General features: G+C 40.8%; 1 protein-coding gene across 1 annotated transcript in view; it reads right to left on the minus strand.

The window, feature by feature from the left end:
- PDE4A (phosphodiesterase 4A) overlaps positions 1-26027 on the minus strand; it is a 373112-nt gene that overhangs the window by 81412 nt on the left and 265673 nt on the right. The gene's annotated exons all lie outside the window — the stretch shown is intronic.

Below are 26027 nucleotides of genomic sequence, written 5' to 3' on the forward strand. Positions count from 1 at the left end.
TGAGTAAGAGGAAAGTCTATCAACAGTAATAATTAAGCAAATGGTAATACAAGTCTTGCAATGACTGAAAAAAAGTTTTATTTTTTTATAACAAATATGTTTCTATTGAACATCACATCTAAAAATGCATTTTAATGGGGGGGGGGGGGGGGTTAAATTTGGCTTTGAAAAATAATTTTCTTGTGCTGAATATACATACCTTTTGCTTTTTACACTTCAGTCAATGAGCATGTATATTTCTTTACAATTTAATTTGGTGATCAAATTTTGAAAATTATCACACGTCTGCTTTCCGGATTGGATCATTTTTAAAATACCCCTAAAAATTGAATATTGTGAGGATCAAGACTAAATTATTGCAAGTTGGAATAAAGGTGGAAAAAAGAAAGAGATCCTAGCACATCCATGGGGATATATATATGAAATCATCCAAGGGAAAAGCGTGGTAAAAAAATATAAAAATGCTTTATTATGTATGGTAACAACTCATACAGACTATTAAAAAGAGTTAGTAAAAATACATATCAAGTCATTTACCAATCTGTGCTTACCGTATCAGAACTAGTGTGCTATAGAGACTGTACTCTGCTTATGTTGGATATTTGGCCAAGGTTCCTCCTAATTCCTGATGAGAAAGTTTTAAAAGACTCCCCTGCACTGAATTTTATATAGCTCTGCATGTTGCTATATGTAACAACTTCCCTGCGACTACACTAACTTTGTACTTTGAGAATTTGCTTTTTGTATTGGAATAAAGGTGTTTCACCTGGTTGCCAAAATTGAGCTGATCTAGAAATCTACTGTTGCAAGAATTTTTCAGTGCAACACTTTTATCACAACCTGCATTGGTGGATGTCATAGTGGATGGAGTACTATTGGTAGGGGTAATAAAAAAAACCCATTAGAAACCCATATGGAACCATATTAGAATGGCCTTAATATATGAAGACTCTCTAAACGTGTGAGAAAAGCTTCACACACATTTTCTAATGGCCTGACGAGGTGTTAAAGGCGGAATAGATTTTTCTTGACTAGAATAAAACCACTGTGTTGTTGCAAGTTTTCATTTTTAATAAGGCCTATATTTAGATTAAACTCTAAATAGGTGTAAGTGTCACATTTTGTGTAGTTGACAGCAAGTAACAATTGAGAACTCATTTCTATTTCTTCATCATGACAGTATTCGAAGGTAGCCACTTTATGAGCCATGTGTTTAAAGAAAGGGTGTCCAACTTTCCACATGTGTAGCCATATGGAATTGGTAAAATGGGTGAGCAACCTTTATCATTTGGAACAAACATATATAATATACTTATTAAAACACTTCAAACCATAAATGTTGGTACAAGTCAGCTAGACAACATTGTGCGGTCAAGTGTTTGTGTTGTTCTACAGACATATATAATAAATCTTCCATGACTCTCAAATGTCCCAAAAGCTGTGGGACAGTCCTGATCCTAAATATCACTTTTCTGTCGAATAGACAAACAGCAGCCCCCGAGTGAGACACAGTGTCTAAATCTGCAAACATCACCACAGTGTAATTATTAACAATTTAATACAATACAGAGGTTATGCTACGTATATGTATTCAAAAATAATAATCTTTTTACATCTGGTTTATACTCCTGAAGAATCATTAGCTATCTGCATGTAGTAATTAGAATTATCCAGAAAATAAATAATTAGGAAACATGTTTTTAGTTTTACACAAGATTTCTAGTTAGCATTATTTTCAGTTGTGAATTCCTTTTCCAGGCAAGCTCACTTGACTAATAAAATAGAGTGAAAATATCATATATCAAGCATGACGCACTGAAGCAGGAGGATCTATGTAACCCAGTGCATTGCTTTAACTGGAATTTCACTCTCTGTCACATACACCTCAGTTTAGTCAATATCGACCTAAAATATTTTTTTTCCCATCTAATTCTTTTTTTTTTTAATTAAGTCCTGACACCTAGCGTGAGAATGAGTGCATTTCCAAAAATGACAAAAGATAATTGCAACTTCTGCCAATTTGCAACATATGTTGCACTTGCTTTTTTTTCTGTGGCTTGACAAACTGTTGCCATGTTGCTATCATTTTGCAATTCTAAGATACATGCTTTTTAACCCAAGAAAGCCTGCATTAACCAAAAAAAACCCCCCATTAACAATACTCCCCCCCCCCCCATGAAATGTAGCACTTTAAAACCCTTATGTCCCAGCTCAAATTCAATTTTTTTACAGTATTGCGACATAGTAATTTTTTGCTCCAGCCCAGCCAATTAGCTCTGGATAGCCGTGGAGCAAGAATGACATGCTAGTGCTACATTATTATAAGGAAGTTAGCTGATGCATACAAATCTATGAAAAATATCTTCTGTAATAACCAAAAACTCTTTTTAAAGCCATGATAAAAAATTGAATTTCCACATCTCTCTATACAGTAAATCCCACAGGAGTCATTACACATTGTCCTCCTTTTCCCACAGCTGCATCTTTTTTAATGGAAAACTAAATATACGTTCAAAATGAGACCAGACATAAATAATACTGAGAGTTCTGCATCATTCTCACGTCATAGTTATATTAATAAACAGTGGAATTACCAACTCAATTCACAAACCTTCTGTATGCGTGAGAAAATGGTATTGCTAAACCTTCTGGCTAACTTCTCATATGCTGCAACAGTTACAGTGGTAAGGAGGATTTATAGATTAGGAGTTGGTATGTGGAGCAAAAGTAGGTTTTAGAGAGAGGTTATATGGAGTAATATAATAGTGTTCTATAGAGATGTTATATGCAGTAAGAGGTAGAGTTATGGGGAGAGGTTATATGAGGCAAAAGGAGGCGTTATAGGGAAATGTCATACAGAACTATAGAAGGTGTTATAGGGAGAGGTTATATAGAGCAATACGATTTGGTAAAAAGAGAGGTTAAATAGAGAAACAGTAGATGTTATAAGCAGAAGGTATATAGAGCAACAGGAGGAGCAATAGGGAAAAAGTTATATGAAGCAAAGAGAGGTGTTATAGGCAGAAGATATTTGGATCAATAGCAGGAGATATATAGAGCAAAAACAACATTTTTGTTTATGTGATTTTTTTTTTAATCAAAGTGACAGTTCACAAATTATTAAATGTAGCATATACTTTCTATCCAGGAAGTGGAAAAACACCCTTACATGAAAGAGCTTTACTCTGTCTAATTTCTTTCAAGCATTCCTCAGTTATAAATATAGTAAAGCAGAATAAAAAAGGTAGAATATAGGAAAGGACCAAAATCGGGTCATAACCTGTCAACAGAGGGCCCTGGTGCAAAACCTTTTTTGTTCCCCCCGAAGGTAACTCAGTAATAGGCAATAGTAATTATATACATTTTTAGAAGTGAAGTCCATGAGATCACCAGAAAGGGTGGGACTAAAAATGTTTTCATATGCAGGGAAGGGGGGAGTGCCTGCTGTTCTTGTTTTCCCAGTCCCTTTCACTGGGTGTCCCAGCCTAACCTCATCTGTGCCAAACTTGGAGCTTCTAAATACGTTTTTTAAAAGGTTTTATACTGGATGTTTAGATCAGTATCTGTGCATATTCTTCTTTATAGTAGTGTCTATTACATGCAGTTATATGAAAATCGGTCAAAACTGTCCCTTTAATGTCAGAGTTCTCAATCAAATGCATGGGAAAATAACTTCTTAAAGAAGAAAATAATAAAGCAGTTGGATGGAATGCCTATTTTATAGGCCTGCCAAGCAAGTATGACAGAGGAGGAGGCATGTCAAATGTATTAGAAATTAGTGAAAACTGTTGGCATGGAGAAAGTCACTGTTAACCGACAACTTCTATTATTTAATTTGCTTCATTCTCTTGTTATCCTTTGCTGAAATGTTTATCTAGGCAAGCTCAGGAGCAGAAGAGAACCTAGGTTCTAGCTGTTGATTGGTGGCTGCATATATATATATATATATATATCTCAATTGTGATTGGCTCACCCATGTGTTCAGTTAGAAACCATTAGTGCATTGCTGCTCCTTCAACAAATGATACCAAGAGAATGAAACAAATTAGATAATAGAAGTAAATTAGAAAGTTGTTTACAATTGTATTCTCTATCTGAATCATGAAAGAACATTTTTGGGTTTCATGTCCCTTTAAGTTACCTCTGCCAGCACAGCCTAATAGGAATTTTCTGTCTTGTGAAATCAAACTTTTTTTTTTTGCATCTGTTTTTTTCCTTGTTTTGTGTCTGCCTATAAGGAAATCCTCTATGGGGAACAAAAGTGCTAGAACCAGCCTACAGGCTCGCAGCCAAAAGAAATATGTTAAATACATGTGGCATTTCTTTATTTTTGGGACATTGATGAATACTATAAATGAGTGTAACTGATTTCTTTTTTTTAACAGCAAATTCTACTAGGAAGTGGTTAGATCCACTATAGAAACACAACTCCAGAATCCCTAGAGAACAGAACAACAAACTATTTGTTGCTATTATTTGTAAAGCACCACTGTATCACTGAGTACACGATCATGGGGTTATATGTTATAGCTACTATTCAGATTAGACTGGTCAATACAAACAGGCAAAGGTCAAGGTGGGCCATGCTTCGAAAATCTTTCAATTAAAAGGTCTGTAGGTGAATAGGAGGGTGTATGGGGTTGATTGTCTGAGTTTGTCGCTTGGTTTGTACTTGCCAAAGAGTCATCTGTGAATTTATATTGTCTGGGTAAGTGGACCATTCTATAGAGTACTGTGTGAATTAACATTTTGGTGGTGTTGACACACGAAGCAGATGCACTAGATACAAAGATGTTCACAGGCTGCTAAATATCAATGGAGGAAATCATTTACCTAGACTGATGTCCTCCATTGCAAATTCATCCTCTGCTCATACAACTTTACTCACAACCTAACCAAATAATATTTCCTCTTTTGTCTAACAGCTGATGGTTTTTCTCAGCCTTTAAATTCATCCATTTGCATCACCCCATACTACCAAAATCACTACAAATTATCACAGATCATTTCAAGAATAAAAAATAGAAAATTTAAAATAACATTTCTCCCCTCCCACCTTTAAAGCCTTACTTCCTACCCACTCCCTTTATCAATGTAACAAATCTCTCCTCCAACAGACAAATAGATCTTCACACTATCTTCTCAAACTACTTGAACAACTAATTTATAATCACCTAACACACTTTCTCTCACATTATTCGTTACTTGACCCTTTTCTCTCTGGTTTCTGCACAAGAAACTCAAAAGAAACTACTCTCCCTAAAAGTATCGTACGAAAGGCCCTTTAGCTGGATAGGATCTAGTCGTCACAAAATATCAATTTAGTTTATAGAAGCGCTGTTGAATTCTGGGATAATGACACTGTACACTGTCTGAAAAACTGGTTTGAGGGATTCATATTATAGAGATATTGAGAAACGGAACTGAAGATTTACACTTGGAGTGGAAGTGGTACAAGGCAGGATTTATCCATACATCCTCCTTCCGTTTAACCCAGACTGAGTGCTTCACTTACCTCATAGGATTGAGGTAAAGGTCGGCGAGTACTCGCTTTTCAGCCATATGCTTATACTGGGATTCTAGGACGCACTATTGTGGAACTTTGCCTGATTTCCCCCATGTTATGAACTATTTGGATTACTTGGAAATCTCATGTTGTGTCATTGTATTTGACATTTCAATTTGTGATTTGCTTTGTTTTACATGATAGAGACTGTTTACACATATACTGTTATTATACAGATTTTCACTATCTGCTTTTATTTCTATTATACTCTTTTGTATTTATTATTATTTTTTTCCTGTGCGCTTAGGTCTGTTCCTTTCTTACGATACTTTCTTACCATTGGAAGGGTGTGAGGGATACACTTTCCATTTTTGACCCAGCAGTACGGATTCTCTTTTGCTCTAATGAGTGATTGTGTCTACTTGCAGATTTAGTGCAGTCCCATAATTGCGGCTTTGACCACAACGTATTTGATCTTGCTCCTCATATTTTGAATCTCCCTAAAAGTAACTAACAATCTCCTCTACACTAGGGTAAAAGGTCACTACTTCTAGACATATCTGCTGTATTTGATAGAGATAAACAACAACTTCAATACAAATGCTTCATTTGTTTGGCATCTGAGCTGTCTCCTGGTTCATTTTCTGACCCTCCAACTACTTCTTTCATTCATCAGTTTATATTTTCACCCCCTGATTCTCACAGAAGAAATACCTCAAGCCTTTACCTTTGGTCCCTTGCTTTTTCGCAATCTTTACATACATAAACATATATCTTCCTTTGGGTCCCAGTACCATGTCTATGCTGAAAGTACATAAACCTTTCTCTGTTATCAATTTCTCCCTATTCAAGCAGGTCATACTTTGGATTCCCTCCACACTACCTCCAGCGAGTGGCGTATTTAGGTTTTGTGCTGCCCTAATCACTTAAAATTCTGCTCTGTGAGTTTGCACGGCCTACCATTTTGTAGTATAATAGCACTTACAATTACCTAGTTGTAGGGCAGAAGTTTCATAAACATAGAAACATACACCTAGATTACGAGTTTTGCGTTAGAGGCTGTGCAGTGCTAACGAGTAGTTTATGCTCACCGCTCACTTACAGACAGCGCTGGTATTACGGGTTTTTACAAACAAGACAAGAAGTGAGCGTTGAGCAAAATTTTGCTCATTACCGCACTCCAATACCAGCGCTGCTTGCGTTAGCGGTGAGCTGGTGTAACGTGCTCCTGCACGATTTCAGCCGGCTGAAAAAAAGTCTTATACCTGCAAAAAAGCAGCGTAAAACTCCTTAACGGAGCCCCATTGATTCCTATGGGGAAATACATTTTATGTCTACACCTAACACCCTAACATGAACCCCGAGTCTAAACACCCCTAATCTTACACTTATTAACCCCTAATCTGCCGCCCCAGACATCGCTGACACCTACATTATAATTATTAACCCCTAATCTGCCGCTCCGGACACCGCCGCCACCTACATTATATTTATGAACCCCTAATCTGCTGCCCCCAACAGCGCCGACACCTACATTATATTTATTAACCCCTACTCTGCCGCCCGCAATGTCGCCGCCACCCACCTACACTTATTAACCCCTAATCTGCTGCCCCCAACGTCGCGGCCACGATAATAAACATATTAACCCCTAAACTGCCGCACTCCCGCCTCGCAAACATTATAATTATTAACCCCTAATCTGCCGCTCCGGACACCGCCGCCACCTACATTATACTTATGAACCCCTAATCTGCTGCCCCAACAGCGCCGACACCTACATTATATTTATTAACCCCTAATCTGACGGCCCTAACATCGCCGCCACCTACCAACATTTATTAACCCCTAATCTGCCGCCACTATATTAAAGTTATTAACCCCTAAACATAAGTCTAACCCTAAACCTAACACCCCCTAACTTAAATATAATTAAAAGAAATCGAAATAAAAATTCCTATCATTAACTAAATTATCCCTATTTAAAACTAAATACTTACCTATAAAATAAACCCTAAGCTAGCTACAATATAACTAATAGTTACATTGTAGCTAGTTTAGGATTTATTTTTATTTTACAGGCAAGTTTGTATTTATTTTAACTAGGTACAATAGTTATTAAATAGTTATTAATTATTTAATAACTACCTAGATAAAATAAATACAAAAGTACCTGTAAAATAAAACCTAACCTAAGTTACAATTACACCTAACACTACACTATAATTAAATTATTTCCATAAATTAAATACAATTAAATACAATTAAATTAAATTATCTAAAGTACAAAAAAACCAAACACTAAATTACAGAAAATAATAAACAAAGTACAAGATTTTTAAACTAATTACACCTAATCTAATCCCCCTAACAAAATAAAAAAGCCCCCTCAAAATATAAAAAGCCCTACCCTACACTAAATTACAAATAGCCCTTAAAAGGGCCTTTTGCTGGGAATTGCCCAAAAGTAATCAGCTCTTTTACCTGTAAAAAAATTACAAATCCCCCCCCCAACATTAAAACCCACCACCCACACAACCAACCCTACTCTAAAACCCACCCAATAGCCCCTTAAAAAAACCTAACACTAACCCCTTGAAGATCACCTTACCGGGAGAAGTCTTCATCCAACCGGGCCGAAGTCTTCATCCAGACGGCATCTTCTATCTTCATCCATACGGCACGGAGCAGGTCCATCTTCAAGACATCCGACGCGGAGCATCCTCTTCATCCAACGGCTCTTCTGGAATGAAGGTTCCTTTAAATTACATCATACAAGATGGCGTCCCTTCAATTCCGATTGGCTGATAGAATTCTATCAACCAATCGGAATTAAGGTAGAAAAAATCCTATTGGCTGATGCAATCAGCCAATAGGATTGAAGTTAAATCCTATTGGCTGATGCAATCAGCCAATAGGATTGAGCTGGCATTCTATTGGCTGTTCCAATTAGCCAATAAAATGCGAGCTCAATCCTATTGGCTGATTGCATCAGCCAATAGTATTTTTTCTACCTTAATTACGATTGGCTGATAGAATTCTATCAGCCAATCGGAATTGAAGGGACACCATCTTGGATGACGTCATTTAAAGGAACCTTCATTCCAGAAGAGCCGTCGGATGAAGAGAATGCTCCACGTCGGATGTCTTGAAGATGGAACCGCTCCACGCCGGATGGATGAAGATAGAAGATGCCGCCTGGACGAAGACTTCTGCCCGTCTGGAGGACAACTTCGCCCGGCTTGGATGAAGACTTCTCCCAGTTTCGTTGAGGACTTCGGCCCGGTTGAATGAAGACTTCTCCCGGTAAGGTGATCTTCAAGGGGTTAGTGTTAGTTTTTTTAAGGAGGTATTGGGTGGGTTTTAGAGTAGGGTTGGTTGTGTGGGTGGTGGGTTTTAATGTTGAGGGGGATTTGTAATTTTTTTTACAGGTAAAAGAGCTGATTACTTTGGGGCAATGCCCCGCAAAAGGCCCTTTTAAGGGCTATTTGTAATTTAGTGTAGGGTAGGGCTTTTTTATTTTGGGGGGGCTTTTTTTATTTTGTTAGGGGGATTAGATTAGGTGTAATTAGTTTAAAAAATCTTGTAATTTGTTTTATTATTTTCTTAATTTAGTGTTTTTTTTTGTACTTTAGCTAATTTTATTTAATTGTATTTAACTGTATTTAATTTAGGGAAATAATTGAATTATAGTGTAGTGTTAGGCGTTAGTGTAACTTAGGTTAGGTTTTATTTTACAGGTAAATTTGTATTTATTTTAGCTAGGTATTTATTAAATAGTTAATAACTATTTAGTAACTATTCTACCTAGTCAAAATAAATACAAACTTGCCTGTAAAATAAAAATAAACCCTAAGCTAAATACAATGTAACTATTAGTTATATTGTAGCTAGCTTAGGGTTTATTTTACAGGTAAGTATTTAGTTTTAAATAGGAATTATTTAGTTAATTATATGAATTTTATTTAGATTTATTTAAATTATATTTAAATTAGGGGGGTTAATAAATTTAGAATAGTGGCGGTGACGTTGGGGGCGGCAGATTAGGGGTTAATAAATGTAGGTAGGTGTCTGCGATGTTAGGGACGGCAGATTAGGGGTTAATAATATTTAACCAATGTTTGTGAGGCAGGAGTGCGGCGGTTTAGGGGTTAATATATTTATTATAGTGGTGGCGATGTCCGGTTCGGCAGATTAGGGGTTAAACATTTTTTTTAGTGTTTGCGATGCGGGAGGGCCTCGGTTTAGGGGTTAATAGGTAGTTTATGGGTGTTAGTGTACTTTTTAGCACTTTAGTTAAGAGTTTTATGCTACGGCGTTGTAGTGTAAAACTCTTAACTACTGACTTTAAAATGCGGTACCAGTCTTGACAGAAGAGGGTCTACTGCTCACTTTTTGGCAGTAATACCGGCGCTATGCAAGTCCCATTGAAAAAAGAGGATACGCAATTTACGTAAGTGGATTTGCGGTATTTCCAAGTCTGGACAAAAAAGTGAGTGGTACACCTGTACCTGCAAGACTCGTAATACCAGCGGGCGTTAAAAAGCAGCGTTAGGACCTCTTAACGTAATCTTAACTCATAATCTAGCCGATAGAATTTGACGGTAGATAAGAACCAAAAAGGCACATCAAGTCTACCCATATTATATGTTAGTTTTTTCTTAGGATAGCCATATACACGTCATAGACATTTTTAAATTATTTTACAGTTGTGGTGTTTACCACCTCAATATGAAGTTTATTCCATGAATCCACCACCCGTTTTGTAAAACAATGCTTCCTCACATTTCTCCTGCGTCTGCTACCTTCTAACTTAAGATTGTGACCCCTTGTTTTGGCATTTGTTTTTTTGTGGAAAATGCTTTCAGCTTCTACTTTATTAACCAGTTAAGGTCCACAGCACTTTTCCATTTTATGACCGTTTAGGACCAGGGTTTTTACATTTCTGCGGTGTTTGTGTTTAGCTGTAATTTTCCTCTTACTCATTTACTGTACCTACACATATTATATACCGTTTTTCTCGCCATTAAATGGAATTTCTAAAAATACCATTATTATCATCATATCTTATAATTTACTATAAAAAATGATAAAATATGAGGGAAAAAATTGAAAAAAAAACAAAATTTATGCTTACCTGATATATTTATTTCTCTTGTGGTGTATCCAGTCCACGGATTCATCCATTACTTGTGGGATATTCTCCTTCCCAACAGGAAGCTGCAAGAGGACACCCACAGCAGAGCTGTCTATATAGCTCCACCCCTAACTGCCACTCCCAGTCATTCGACCGAAGACAAGCAAGAGAAAGGAGAAACTATAGGGTGCAGTGGTGACTGTAGTTTAAAGATAAAAAACACCTGCCTTAAAATGACAGGGCGGGCCGTCGACTGGATACACCACAAGAGAAATAAATTTATCAGGTAAGCATAAATTTTGTTTTCTCTTGTAAGGTGTATCCAGTCCACGGATTCATCCATTACTTGTGGGATACCAATACCAAAGCTATAGGACACGGATGAAGGGAGGGACAAGGCAGGCGCTTAAACGGAAGGCACCACTACCTGTAAGACCTTTCTCCCAAAAATAGCCTCCGAAGAAGCAAAAGTATCAAATTTGTAGAATTTCGAAAAAGTATGAAGCGAAGACCAAGTCGCCGCCTTACAAATCTGTTCAACAGAAGCCTCATTCTTAAAAGCCCATGTGGAAGCTACCGCTCTAGTAGAATGAGCTGTAATTCTTTCAGGAGGCTGCTGGCCAGCAGTCTCATAAGCTAAGCGGATTATACTTCTTAGCCAAAAAGAAAGAGAAGTTGCCGAAGCCTTTTAGCCTCTCCTCTGTCCAGAGTAGACCACAAACAAAGCAGATGTTTGACGAAAACCCTTCGTAGCTTGAAAATAAAATTTTAAAGCACGAACCACATCAAGATTGTGTAATAGACGTTCCTTCTTTGAAGAAGGATTAGGACATAGTGAAGGAACAACAATTTCCTGATTGATATTTTTATTAGATACCACCTTAGGAAGAAAACCAGGTTTGGTACGTAACACTACCTTATCTGCATGGAAAATGAGATAAGGGGAATCACATTGTAAAGCAGATAACTCCTAAACTCTTCGAGCCGAGGAGATAGCTACTAAAAACAGAACTTTCCAAGATAAAAGTTTAATATCTATGGAATGCAAAGGTTCAAACGGAACCCCTTGCAGAATTGCAGGTTTAAACACAGGCTTGATTCTAACTAAAGCCTGACAAAACGCCTGCACATCTGGAGTATCAGCCAGATGCTTGTGCAAAAGAATAGACAGAGCAGAAATCTGTCCCTTTAAGGAACTAGCTGACAATCCCTTCTCCAATCCTTCTTGGAGAAAAGATAATATCCTAGGAATCCTGACCTTACTCCATGAGTAACCTTTGGATTCACACCAATGAAGATATCTACACCATATCTTATGATAGCTTTTCCTAGTGACCAGCTTTCGAGCCTGAATTAAGGTATCAATGACCGACTCAGAGAAACCACGCTTTGATAAAACCAAGCGTTCAATCTCCAAGCAGTCAGGCGCAGAGAAATTAGATTTGGATGGTTGAAAGGACCCTGAAGTAAAAGGTCCTGCCTCAGCGGCAAAGTCCATGGTGGAAGGGATGACATGTCCACCAGATCTGCATACCAAGTCCTGCGTGGCCACGCAGGTGCTATCAAAATCACCGAAGCTCCCTCCTGCTTGGTCTTGTCAATCAGACGAGGGAGCAGAGGAAATGGTGGAAACCCATAAGCAAATACCTCCGGATGGAGTTCCCACTCCCCCGGATGAAAAGTCTGTCGACTTAGAAAATCCGCCTCCCAGTTTTCTACTCCTGGGATATGGATAGCTGATAGATGGCAAGAGTGAACCTCTGCCCATAGATTATTTTTGAAACCTCCAACATTGCTAGGGAATTCCTTGTTCCCCCTTGATGGTTGATGTAGGCTACAGTCGTGATATTGTCCAACTGAAATCTTATGAACCTGACCGCAGCAAGCTGAGGCCAAGCCTGAAGAGCATTGAATATCGCTCTTAGTTCCAGAATGTTTATCGGAAGGAGTGCCTCCTCCTGAGTCCACGAGCCCTGAGCCTTCAGGGAGTTCCAGACTGCACCCCAGCCCAGAAGGCTGGCATCTGTCTTTACTATTGTCCAATCTGGCCTGCGAAAGGTCATACCCTTGGACCGATGAACCCGAGATAGCCACCAGAGGAGAGAATCCCTGGTCTCTTGATCCAGATTTAGTAGAGGGGACAAATCTGTGTAATCCCCATTCCACTGACTGAGCATGCAAAGTTGCAGCAGTCTGAAATGTAGGCGGGCAAACTGCACTTTGTCCATTGCCGCTACCATTAAGCCGATTACTTCCATACACGGAGCCACTGAAGGGCGAGAAGTAGAATAAAGAACACGGCAGGAATTAAGAAGTTTTGACAACCTGGTCTCTGTCAGGTAAATCTTCATTTCTACAGAATCTATCAGAGTTCCTAGGAAAGAAACTCTTGTGAGAGGGGATAGAGAACTCTTTTCTTCGTTCACCTTTAACCCATGAGACCTCAGGAATGCCAGAACAATGTCCGTATGGGACCTGTCGATTTGAAAATTTGACGCCTGTATTGGAATGTCGTCTAGGTAAGGGGCTACTGCTATACCCCGCGGCCTTAGGACCGCTATGAGTGATCCTAGAACCTTCGTAAAGATTCTTGGTGCCGTAGCTAACCCAAAGGGAAGAGCCACAAACTGGTAATGCCTGTCTAGGAAGGCGAACCTGAGAAACCGATGATGATCTCTGTGTATCGGAATGTGAAGATAAGCATCCTTTAAGTCCACGGTAGTCATATATTGACCCTCCTGGATCATAGGTAGGATGGTTCTAATAGTCTCCATCTTGAAGGATGGGACCCTGAGAAATTTGTTTAAGATCTTGAGATCTAAGATTGGTCTGAAGGTTCCCTCTTTCTTGGGAACTACAAACAGGTTTGAATAGAAGCCTTGCCCCTGTTCCTCCTTTGGAACTGGGTGGATCACTCCCATAACTAGGAGGTCTTGAACACAATGTAAGAATGCCTCTCTCTTTATCTGGTTTGCAGATAATAGTGAGAGATGAAATCTCCCTTTTGGGGAAGAAGCTTTGAAGTCCAGAAGATATCCCTGGGACACAATTTCCAACGCCCAGGGATCCTGGACATCTCTTGCCCATGGGCGAAGAGAGAAAGTCTGCCCCCTACTAGATCCGTTTCCGCATCGGGGGCTGATCCTTCATGCTGTCTTAGAGGCAGCAGCAGGTTTTTTGGCCTGCTTTCCTATGGTTAGGTCTCCAGACCGGCTTGGACTGGGCAAAATTTCCCTCTGTTTTGTATTAGAGGAAGTTGAAGCTGCGCCATTCTTGAAGTTTCGAAAAGAACGAAAATTAGTCTGTTTGGTGCTTAATGTGTTGGACCTATCCTGAGGAATGGCGTGACCTTTTCCTCCAGTAATATCAGAAATGATCTCCTTCAGTCCAGGCCCGAATAGGGTCTGCCCCTTGAAGGGAATGTTGAGAAGCTTAGACTTTGAAGTAACGTCAGCTGCCCAGGATTTAAGCCATAGCGCCCTACGCGCCTGAATAGCAAAACCTGAGTTTTTAGCCGTTAGCTTGGTTAAATGAACAACGGCGTCAGAAACAAATGAATTGGCTAGCTTAAGAGTTTTAAGCTTGTCAAGGATATTATTCAACTGGGTTTCTACCTGTAGAGCCTCTTCTAGAGACTCAAACCAGAAGGTCGCAGCAGCAGAGACTGGGGCAATGCATGCAAGAGGCTGGAGAATAAAACCTTGTTGAATAAAAATTTTCTTAAGGTAACCCTCTAATTTTTTGTCCATTGGATCTAGAAAAGCACCACTGTCCTCGACCGGGATAGTTGTACGCTTCGCTAGGGTAGAGACTGCTCCCTCCACCTTAGGGACCGTCTGCCACAAGTCCCATGTAGCGGCATCTATAGGGAACATCTTTTTAAAAACAGGAGGGGGAGAGAACGGTACACCTGGTCTATCCCATTCCTTAGTAATAATTTCTGAAAACCTCTTAGGGATTGGAAAAACATCAGTGTAAACAGGCACTGCATAGTATTTATCCAACTTACACAATTTCTCTGGGACTACAATGGCGTCACAGTCATCCAGAGTTGCTAAAACCTCCCTGAGCAACACGCGGAGGTGTTCAAGCTTAAATTTAAATGTAGACATATCAGGATCAGGTTGAAGTGTCTTCCCTGAGTCATAAAAATCACCCACAGATAGAAGCTCTCCTGCCTCAGCTTCTGCACATTGTGAGGGTATATCAGACATAGCTACTAAAGCGTCAGAGAGCTCTGTATTTGTTCTAGCCCCAGAGCTATCTCGCTTTCCTTGTAACCCTGGCAGTTTGGACAATACCTCTGTAAGGGTATGATTCATAACTGCCGCCATGTCTTGTAAGGTATACGCAATGGGCGCGCTAGATGTACTTGGCGTCCCTTGAGCGGGAGTTATAGGTTCTGACACGTGGGGAGAGTTAGTCGGCATAACTTCCCCCTTGTCAATTTCCTCTGGTGATAAATCTTTTAAAGCCAGAATATGGTCTTTATAATTTATAGTAAGATCAGTGCATTTGGTACACATTCTAAGAGGGGATTCCACAATGGCTTCTAAACATAATGAACAAGGAGTTTCCTCTATGTCAGACATGTAATGAGACCAGCAAGCTTGGAAAACACTTTAATAAATGTTAAAAAGCAGAATATAAAAAACGGTACTGTGCCTTTAAGAGAAAAAAACAAACACATAAACTGAAAAAAGGCAGTAAACTCTACGAAATTTTTAGTGTGTATAATAGACTAAAATAGCATTGCACCCACTTGCAAATGGAAAATTAACCCCTCAGACTCAAAAACGAATCAGAAAAACGGTAAAACCGTTATAAACAGTCACAAGCAAAATGCCACAGCTCTACTGTGGCTCCTACCTGCCCTTAAAACGACTTTTGTAGGAACAAAAACCCTTTACAGAGGTACTATATGTCAGGGGACTCCTTCAGGGAAGCTGGATGTCTCAGACTGCAAATACAAACGTTTTACATACTAAGTAATAAGAGCAATTAACATGAATATTACCCTTTACTGCAAGCATGATCCCAGTCGTTTGTTAAATCACTGTAATCAGGCTTACCTTAAATACATCAGGCACTGTCAGCATTTTCTAGACCTTATCACCTCTCTAGAAAAAAATATACTGAACATACCTCAGAGCAGTTAATTCTGCAGGCCATTCCCCCGGCTGAAGTTTTCCCATACTCTTCAGCTATGTGTAAGAACAGCAGTGGACCTTAGTTACAACCTGCTAAGATCATCAAAAACCTCAGGCAGAACTTTTCTTCTAATTTCTGCCTGAGGCAAAAACAGTACAACGCCGGTACCATTTAAAAATAACAAACTTTTGATTGAAGTTAAACTACACTAAGTCACCACATATCGCTTGATACTTCCTTTCTTGTCGAGAGCTTCAAGAGAATGACTGGGAGTGGCAGTTAGGGGAGGAGCTATATAGACAGCTCTGCTGTGGGTGTCCTCTTGCAGCTTCCTGTTGGGAAGGAGAATATCCCACAAGTAATGGATGAATCCGTGGACTGGATACACCTTACAAGAGAAACACACTTTTCTCCAACATTGGTGTGTCCGGTCCACGGTGTCATCCATTACTTGTAGGAATATTCTCTTCCCCAACAGGAAATGGCAAAGAGCACAGCAAAAGCTGTCCATATAGCACCTCCTCAGGCTCCGCCCCCCAGTCATTCTCTTTGCCGCTCTGAACAAGTAGCATCTCCACGGAGATGGTGAAAAGTATGTGGTGTTTAGTTGTAGTTTTTAATTCTGCTATCAAGAGTTTGTTATTTTAAAATAGTGCTGGTTGTACTATTTACTCTAAAACAGAAAGGGATGAAGAGTTCTGTTTAAAAGAGGAGTATGATTTTAGCAGCAGTAACTAAAATCAATTGGTGTTCCCACGCAGGACTGTTGAGCCCAGGGAACTTCAGTTGGGGGGAACAGTTAGCAGACTTTTCTGCTCAAGGTATGACTAGTCCATTTTCTAACAAGACTGTGTAATGCTAGAAGACTGTCATTTTCCCTCTTGGGGATCGGTAAGCCATTTTCTTAGACTCTTAACAGAATGAAGGCTTATTATGGGCTATACACTGGTTGACACTCTTGTGAGCTAAATCGATTGCTTTATTTAAGTTTTTTATGTAATCTGAGGTGATTTATAAAACTTTTATTGTTGGGGAACGTTTTTAGGCGCCAGGCAGTTGTTTAGACACCTTTCCAGTCAGAGGGGCCTTTCACTATAGTAGGCAGAGCCTCATTTTCGCGCCATAACTGCACAGTTTCTTTTGGATGCAGTGTATGCAGCTGCATGTGAGAGGGCCTGGTGATCATTGAAAACGTTCCTGGAAGGCTTAATTTGGTATCGTATAACTCCTAAGGACAGGTGAAGTCGCAGCAAACGTTGTGGCTGGGACTGTAGTGGGGTTAAAAATTGTTATTTGATTAAACGGCTCCAGTTTCCTCAATTAAGGGGTTAAAAGCTTGAAAATTGGGGTGCAATACTTTTAAAGCATTAAGACTCTGTGGTGAAAATTTGGTAAAGATTGGATATTTCCTTCATAGTTTTTCACACATTCAGGAATAAAGTGTGCTCTGTTTAAAATTTAAAGAGACAGTAACGGTTTTGTTTAAAACGTTTTTTTTGCATTATTAGCCTGTTTAAGCCTGTCTAACATGTCTGTACCTTCAGATAGAACATGTTCTGTATGTATGGAGGCCAAGGTGGTCCCCCCTTCAAATGTATGTGATAATTGTGCCATGGCGTCCAGACAAAGTAAGGACAGTACTGTCACATTTAATAAGGTTGCCCAAGATGATTCCTCAAATGAAGGTAGTGGGGATAGTTCTTCATCCTCTCCTTCTGTGTCAATACCAGTTATGCCCGCGCAGGCGATTCCTAGTACATCTAGCGCGCCAATGCTTGTTACTATGCAACAATTAACAGCTGTTATGGATAATTCTATAGCTAATATTTTATCCAAAATGCCAGCATTTCAAAGAAAGCGTGATTGCTCAGTTTTAAATACAGTAGAGCAGGAGTGCGCTGATGATAATTTATCTGTCATACCCTCACACCAGTCAGAATTGGCAGTGAGGGAGGGTTTGTCGGAGGGGGAAATTTCTGATTCAGGTAGAATTTCTCAACAGGCAGAACCTGATGTTTTGACGTTTAAATTTAAGTTAGAACATCTCCGCGCCTTACTTAAGGAGGTACTTACTACGCTGGATGATTGTGACTCTGGTCATTCCAGAAAAATTGTGCAAAATGGACAAATTCCTAGAGGTCCCGGTGCACCCTGATGCCTTTCCGATCCCTAAAAGGGTGGCGGACATAGTGAATAAGGAGTGGGAGAAACCAGGCATACCCTTTGTCCCTCCTCCTATATTTAAGAAATTGTTCCCCATGGTCGACCCAAGGAAGGACACATGGCAAACAGTCCCTAAGGTTGAGGGGGCAGTTTCTACCCTAGCCAAATGCACGACTATTCCCATTGAGGACAATTGTGCTTTCAAAGATCCTATGGATACAAAATTGGAGGGTTTGCTTAAAAAGATTTTTGTTCAGCAAGGTTACCTCCTCCAACCTATTTCGTGCATTATTCCTGTCACTACGGCGGCGTGTTTCTGGTTCGATGAACTAGAAAAGTCGCTTAATATGGAGACTCCATATGAGGAAGTCATGGACAGAATTCACGCACTTAAGTTAGCTAATTCCTTTATTTTAGATGCCGCTTTGCAATTAGCGAGATTAGCGGCGAAAAATTCAGGGTTTGCAATTGTGGCGCGCAGGGCGCTCTGGCTAAAATCTTGGTCGGCGGATGTATCTTCCAAGACAAAATTGCTTAATATCCCTTTCAAAGGTAAGACCCTTTTTGGGCCAGAATTGAAAGAGACTATTTCAGACATCACTGGGGGGAAGGGCCATGCCCTCCCACAGGATAGGCCTTTTAAGGCTAAGAATAAGTCCAATTTTTGTTCCTTTCGCAATTTCAGGAACGGACCGGATTCTAACTCTGCAGCCTCTAGACAAGAGGGTAACGCTTCCCAGGCTAAACCAGCTTGGAAACCAATGCAAGGCTGGAACAAGGGTAAACAGGCCAAGAAGACTGCTGCTGCTACCAAGACAGCATGAAGGGGTAGCCCCCGATCCGGGACCGGATCTAGTAGGGGGCAGACTCTCTCTCTTTGCTCAGGCTTGGGCAAGAGATGTTCCGGATCCCTGGGCACTAGAAATAGTCTCTCAGGGTTATCTTCAAGAATTCAAGGAACTGCCCCCAAGGGGAAGGTTCCACATGTCTCGCTTGTCTTCAGACCAAATAAAGAGACAGGCATTCTTACATTGTGTAGAAGACCTGTTAAATATGGGAGTGATACACTCAGTTCCAACTGTGGAACAAGGTCAGGGGTTTTACTCAAACCTGTTTGTAGTTTCCAAAAAAGAAGGAACTTTCAGACCAATTCTGGATTTAAAAATTCTAAACAAATTTCTCAGAGTTCCATATTTCAAAATTGAAACCATTCGATCAATTTTACCTACAATCCAGGAGGGTCAATATATGACTACCGTGGATTTAAAGGATGCGTACCTACATATTCCTATCCACAAAGATCATCATCAGTTCCTAAGGTTCGCCTTTCTGGACAAACATTACCAGTTCGTGGCTCTTCCATTCGGTTTAGCCACTGCTCCCAGAATTTTCACAAAGGTGCTAGGGTCCCTTCTAGCGGTTCTAAGACCGAGGGGCATTGCAGTGGCACCTTATCTAGACGACATTCTAATTCAAGCGTCGTCTCTTTCCAAGGCAAAGGCTCATACAGACATTGTTCTAGCCTTTCTCAGATCTCACGGGTGGAAGGTGAACGTAGAAAAGAGTTCCCTGTCTCCGTCAACAAGAGTTCCCTTTTTGGGAACAATAATAGATTCTTTATAAATGAAGATCTTCCTGACAGAGGTCAGAAAGTCAAAGCTTCTAAACGCTTGTCAAGTTCTTCACTCTATTCTGCAGCCTTCCATAGCTCAGTGCATGGAAGTAGTAGGGTTGATGGTTGCAGCAATGGAAATAGTTCCTTTTGCTCGAATTCATCTAAGACCATTACAACTGTGCATGCTCAATCAGTGGAATGGGGACTATGCAGACTTGTCTCCCCAGATTCAAGTAGACCAGGTAACCAGAGACTCACTCCGTTGGTGGTTGACTCAGGATCACCTGTCCCAGGGAATGAGTTTCCGCAGACCAGAGTGGGTCATTGTCACGACCGACGCCAGTCTATTAGGCTGGGGCGCGGTCTGGGACTCCCTGAAAGCTCAGGGTCTATGGTCTCAGGAAGAGTCCCTTCTCCCGATAAACATCCTGGTACTGAGAGCGATATTCAATGCGCTCCAGGCTTGGCCTAAACTAGCGAAGGCCGGATTCATAAGATTCCAGTCGGACAACATGACGACTGTAGCTTACATCAACCATCAGGGAGGAACAAAGAGTTCCTTGGCGATGAGAGAGGTATCCAAGATCATCAAATGGGCGGAGGATAACTCCTGCCACCTATCTGCAATTCACATCCCAGGAGTAGACAACTGGGAGGCGGATTATTTGAGTCGTCAGACTTTCCATCCGGGGGAGTGGGAACTCCATCCGGAGGTCTTTGCCCAGTTAACCCAATTATGGGGCATTCCAGACATGGATCTGATGGCGTCCCGTCAGAACTTCAAGGTTCCTTGCTACGAGTCCAGATCCAGGGATCCCAAGGCGACTCTAGTGGATGCATTAGTGGCGCCTTGGTCGTTCAACCTAGCTTATGTGTTTCCACCGTTTCCTCTCCTTCCTAGGCTTGTAGCCAGGATCAAACAGGAGAAGGCCTCGGTGATTCTGATAGCTCCTGCGTGGCCACGCAGGACTTGGTATGCAGACCTGGTGAATATGTCATCGGCTCCACCATGGAAGCTACCTTTGAGACAGGATCTTCTAGTACAAGGTCCATTCGAACATCCAAATCTAGTTTCTCTGCAGCTGACTGCTTGGAAATTGAACGCTTGTTTTTATCCAAGCGTGGATTTTCAAATTCAGTGATTGATACTCTGGTCCAAGCCAGAAAACCTGTGACTAGAAAGATTTACCATAAAATATGGAAAAAATATATCTGTTGGTGTGAATCCAAGGGATTCTCCTGGAGTAAAATTAAAATTCCTAAGATTCTTTCCTTTTTCCAAGAGGGTTTGGATAAAGGGTTGTCAGCGAGTTCTCTAAAGGGACAGATTTCTGCTTTATCTGTCTTGTTACACAAACGACTGGCAGCTGTGCCAGATGTACAAGCTTTTGTACAGGCTTTGGTCAGAATCAAGCCTGTCTACAGACCCATGACTCCTCCTTGGAGTCCAAATTTAGTTCTTTCAGTTCTTCAAGGGGTTCTGTTTGAACCTTTACATTCCGTAGATATCAAGTTACTATCTTGGAAAGTTCTGTTTTTGGTTGCTATTTCTTTTGCTAGAAGAGTTTCTGAGTTATCTGCTTTGCAGTGTGATCCTCCCTATCTGGTGTTCCATTCAGATAAGGTTGTTTTGCGTACTAAGCCTGGTTTTCTTCCAAAAGTTGTTTCCAACAAGAATATTAACCAGGAAATAGTTGTTCCTTCTCTGTGTCCGAAACCAGTTTCAAAGAAGGAACGTTTGTTACACAATTTAGATGTAGTCCGTGCTTTAAAGTTCTATTTAGAAGCAACAAAGGATTTTAGACAAACCTCATCTTTGTTTGTCGTTTACTCTGGTAAGAGGAGAGGACAAAAAGCTACTGCTACCTCTCTTTCTTTCTGGCTGAAAAGCATTATCCGATTGGCTTATGAGACTGCCGGACGGCAGCCTCCTGAACGAATCACAGCTCACTCTACTAGGGCTGTGGCTTCCACATGGGCCTTCAAGAACGAGGCTTCTGTTGATCAGATATGTAAGGCAGCGACTTGGTCTTCTCTGCACACTTTTGCCAAATTCTACAAATTTGATACTTATGCTTCTTCGGAGGCTATTTTTGGGAGAAAGGTTTTGCAAGCCGTGGTGCCTTCCGTTTAGGTAACCTGATTTGCTCCCTCCCTTCATCCGTGTCCTAAAGCTTTGGTATTGGTTCCCACAAGTAATGGATGACGCCGTGGACCGGACACACCAATGTTGGAGAAAACAGAATTTATGCTTACCTGATAAATTACTTTCTCCAACGTTGTGTCCGGTCCACGGCCCGCCCTGGTTTTTTAATCAGGTTTGAACAATTTTTTTCTCTATACACTACAGTCACCATGGCACCCTATAGTTTCTCCTTTTTTTCTCCTAACCGTCGGTCGAATGACTGGGGGGCGGAGCCTGAGGAGGGGCTATATGGACAGCTTTTGCTGTGCTCTTTGCCATTTCCTGTTGGGGAAGAGAATATTCCCACAAGTAATGGATGACGCCGTGGACCGGACACACCGTTGGAGAAAGTAATTTATCAGGTAAGCATAAATTCTGTTTTTCTAACTTTGACCCACAAAATCTGTTACACATCTACAACCACCAAAAAACACCCATCCTAAATAGTTTCTAAATTTTGTCCTGAGTTTAGAAATACCCAATGTTTATATGTTCTTTGCTTTTTTTCCCAAGTTATAGAACACTTTGCTATTTCCAAACCACTTTTTTTCAAAATTAGCGATAGTTACATTAGAACACTGATATCTGTCAGGAATCCCTGAATATCCCTTGACATGCATATATATTTTTTTAGTAGACAACCCAAAGTATTGATTTAGGCCCATTTTGGTATATTTCATGCCACCATTTCACCGCCAAATGCGATCAAATAAAAAAATTCACATTCACTTTTTCACAAATGTAAGGTTTCTCACTGAAATTATTTACAAACAGCTTGTGCAATTATGGCACAAATGGTTGTAAATGCTTCTTTGGGATCCCCTTTGTTCAGAAATAGCAGACATATATGGCTTTGGGGTTGCTTTTTGGTAATTAGAAGGCCGCTAAATGCCGCTGCGCACCACACGTGCATTATGCCCAGCAGTTAAAGGGTTAATTAGGTAGCTTGTAGGGAGCTTGCAGGGTTAATTTTAGCTTTATTGTAGAGATCAGCCTCCCCCCTGACATCACACCCCCTGATCCCTCCCAAACAGCTCTCTTCCCTCCCCAACCCCACAATTGTCCCCGCCATCTTAAGTACTGGCAGAAAGTCTGCCAGTACTAAAATAAAAATGTTTTTTGTTTTTAAAAAACATATTCTGCTGTGTAGGATCCCCCCTTAGCTCCCAACTGCCTGATTCCCCCCTCCCCAAACAGCGCTCTAACCCTGCCCCTCTACCTTATTGTGCGCCATTTTGGGTACTGGCAGCTGTCTGCCAGTACCCAGTTTTCCATAAAATATGGTATGTTTTATAAAATAATTAAACATTTTCTCTAGTGTAGCTACCCCCCTCAATATCCTCCCCTTCCCAGATCCCTTAGCTAAAAATTCTCACTCTCCCCAGTCCTTTCTCTCACTGTATGTAATAAATAAATTTTGCCATAGTGTAGCGTTCCCACCTGCTCCCATGCACGCCCCCGCTTGGAAACACCGATGACGTACAGGGTACGTCCTTGGTCGTTAACGAGTTAAAGGGACATGAAACCCACAATTTTTGTTTAATTATTCAGATATACAATTTTCAAAAAGTTTCCAATTTACTTCTATTATCAAATATGCTTCATTCTTATGTTATTTTTTTTATTGCAGAGATACCTAGGTAGGTAGCGTGCACATGCCTGAAGCACTACATGACAGAAAATAGTACTGCCATCTAGTGCTCTTGCTAATGTATAACATTGTTGTAAAACTGCTGCTATATCCTGCTGCAGAGATGTGCACGCTCCTGAGCTTACCTTCCGGCTTTTCAACAAAGGATACTAAAAAATACAAAGAAAATTTGATAATAGAAGTAAATTTGAAAGTTATTTAAAATTGTATGTTCTATCTGAACCATGAAAGAAAAAATTTCCCTTTAAGACCCTTCATATATTTGAAGGTTTCTATCATGTCATCTCTTTCCCTTCTCTACTCTAAGCCATACATATTTAGGTCATAGGGGCCGAATTATCAAAGTGTGAGCGTATGCTGTCGGCATTTATCATTGCACAAGCATTCCTTGTGAAATGCTTGTGCAATGCCACCCCCTGCACATTCGCGGCCAATTGGCCTCTAGCAGGGGGTGTCAATAAATCCGATCGGGCTGATTGCTATCTGCCGCCTCAGAGGTGGCAGACGAGTTACGGAGCAGCGTTCTTAAGACCGTGGCTTCTTAACTCCTGTTACCTGCGGAAACAGATGCATACGGATGTTGATAAATCGGCCCCATAGAGTCTTTCTTTGTACGTTTTATATTTTAGACTGTGTACCATTTTAGTAGCCCTCCTTTGGACAGTTTCTAGTTTATTTATATCTTTCTGAACATAGGGTCTCCAGAACTGTACACAGTATTCCAGATGTGGCCTAAGTAATGATCTGTAAAGTGGCATAAAAACTCTGCTATTTCTGCTACTAATATCTCTCCAAATGCAACCAAGTATTCGACTGGCCTTACCGGCTGCATTGCTGCATTGTGTACCAAATTTTAAATAATCTGAAACAATAATTCCCATGTCCAGTTCCTCTTTAGTTAAACAAACTGTCTTATTGAAAAGGTGGCATCCTATGACAGTGCCATCTTTAAAGTCACTGAGCTCTTCAGTACAATCCATTGTACTGCCATTGTTTGTTTATTGAGACTTGATGGCTATGTACTGGATTTTATGCATCATTTACCAAAGGGTGTGGCTGAAACACCTGAACTCAATAATTAATACGGGTGTACACAGACCTTTGGCCATACAGTCTATACATACATGAACCTGTACAGAAACAAATACACACGTATATATATATGCTGAAAACATCAACACAAATTTCATCCATGTTAATGCATAAAAGTCCAGACACACAACCATGCACACATGTAAATGTGCAGCTACAGACAGACACCAAAACACACACACCGCACTGATGTTTGCACACGGAGACAAACATGTATGAGTATTCAATCAGGATTGTTGACAAGGATGGATACATTGTAAACACTTATCCAAACCCATACACAAATCCATACAAAAGCAAATGCAGGCACATACACAATAGCATTCAGACATGCACACACATAGGCCTACACCATAGCATTCAGACATGCACACGCATAGGCCTACACCATAGCATTCAGACATGCACACACATAGGCCTACACCATAGCATTCAGACATGCACACACATAGGCCTACACCATAGCATTCAGACATGCACACACATAGGCCTACACCATAGCATTCAGACATGCACACACATAGGCCTACACCATAGCATTCAGACATGCACACACATAGGCCTACACCATAGCATTCAGACATGCACACACATAGGCCTACACCATAGCATTCAGACATGCACACACATAGGCCTACACCATAGCATTCAGACATGCACACACATGCACACAGAGGCCTACACCATAGCATTCAGACATGCACACACATAGGCCTACACCATATCATTCAGACATGCACACACATGCACACAGATAGGCCTACACCATAGCATTCAGACATGCACACACACGCACACAGAGGCCTACACCATAACATTCAGACATGCACACACACGCACACAGAGAGGCCTACACCATAGCATTCAGACATGCACACAGAGGCCTACACCATAGCATTCAGACATACACACACATGCACACAGAGGCCTACGCCATAGCATTCAGACATGCACACACATGCACACAGAGGCCTACACCATAGCATTCAGACATGCACACACATGCACACAGAGGGGTCTACACCATAACAGTCAGACATGCACACACATGCACACAGAGACCTACACCATAGCATTCAGACATGCACACACATGCACACAGAGAGGCCTACACCATAGCATTTAGACATGCACACACACATGCACACAGAGAGGCCTACACCATAGCATTCAGACATGCACACACACGCACACAGAGAGGCCTACACCATAGCAGTCAGACATGCACACACATGCACACAGAGAGGCCTACACCATAGCATTAAGACATGCACACACATGCACACAGAGAGGCCTACACCATAGCATTCAGACATGCACACACACATGCACACAGAGAGGCCTACACCATAGCATTCAGACATGCACACACACGCACACAGAGGCCTACACCATAGCATTTAGACATGCACACACACATGCACACAGAGAGGCCTACACCATAGCATTCAGACATGCACACACATGCACACAGAGAGGCCTACACCATAGCATTCAGACATGCACACACATGCACACAGAGAGGCC

Source organism: Bombina bombina, chromosome 6 (genome assembly GCF_027579735.1).
Source record: "Bombina bombina isolate aBomBom1 chromosome 6, aBomBom1.pri, whole genome shotgun sequence".
NCBI classification, from domain to species: domain Eukaryota; kingdom Metazoa; phylum Chordata; class Amphibia; order Anura; family Bombinatoridae; genus Bombina; species Bombina bombina.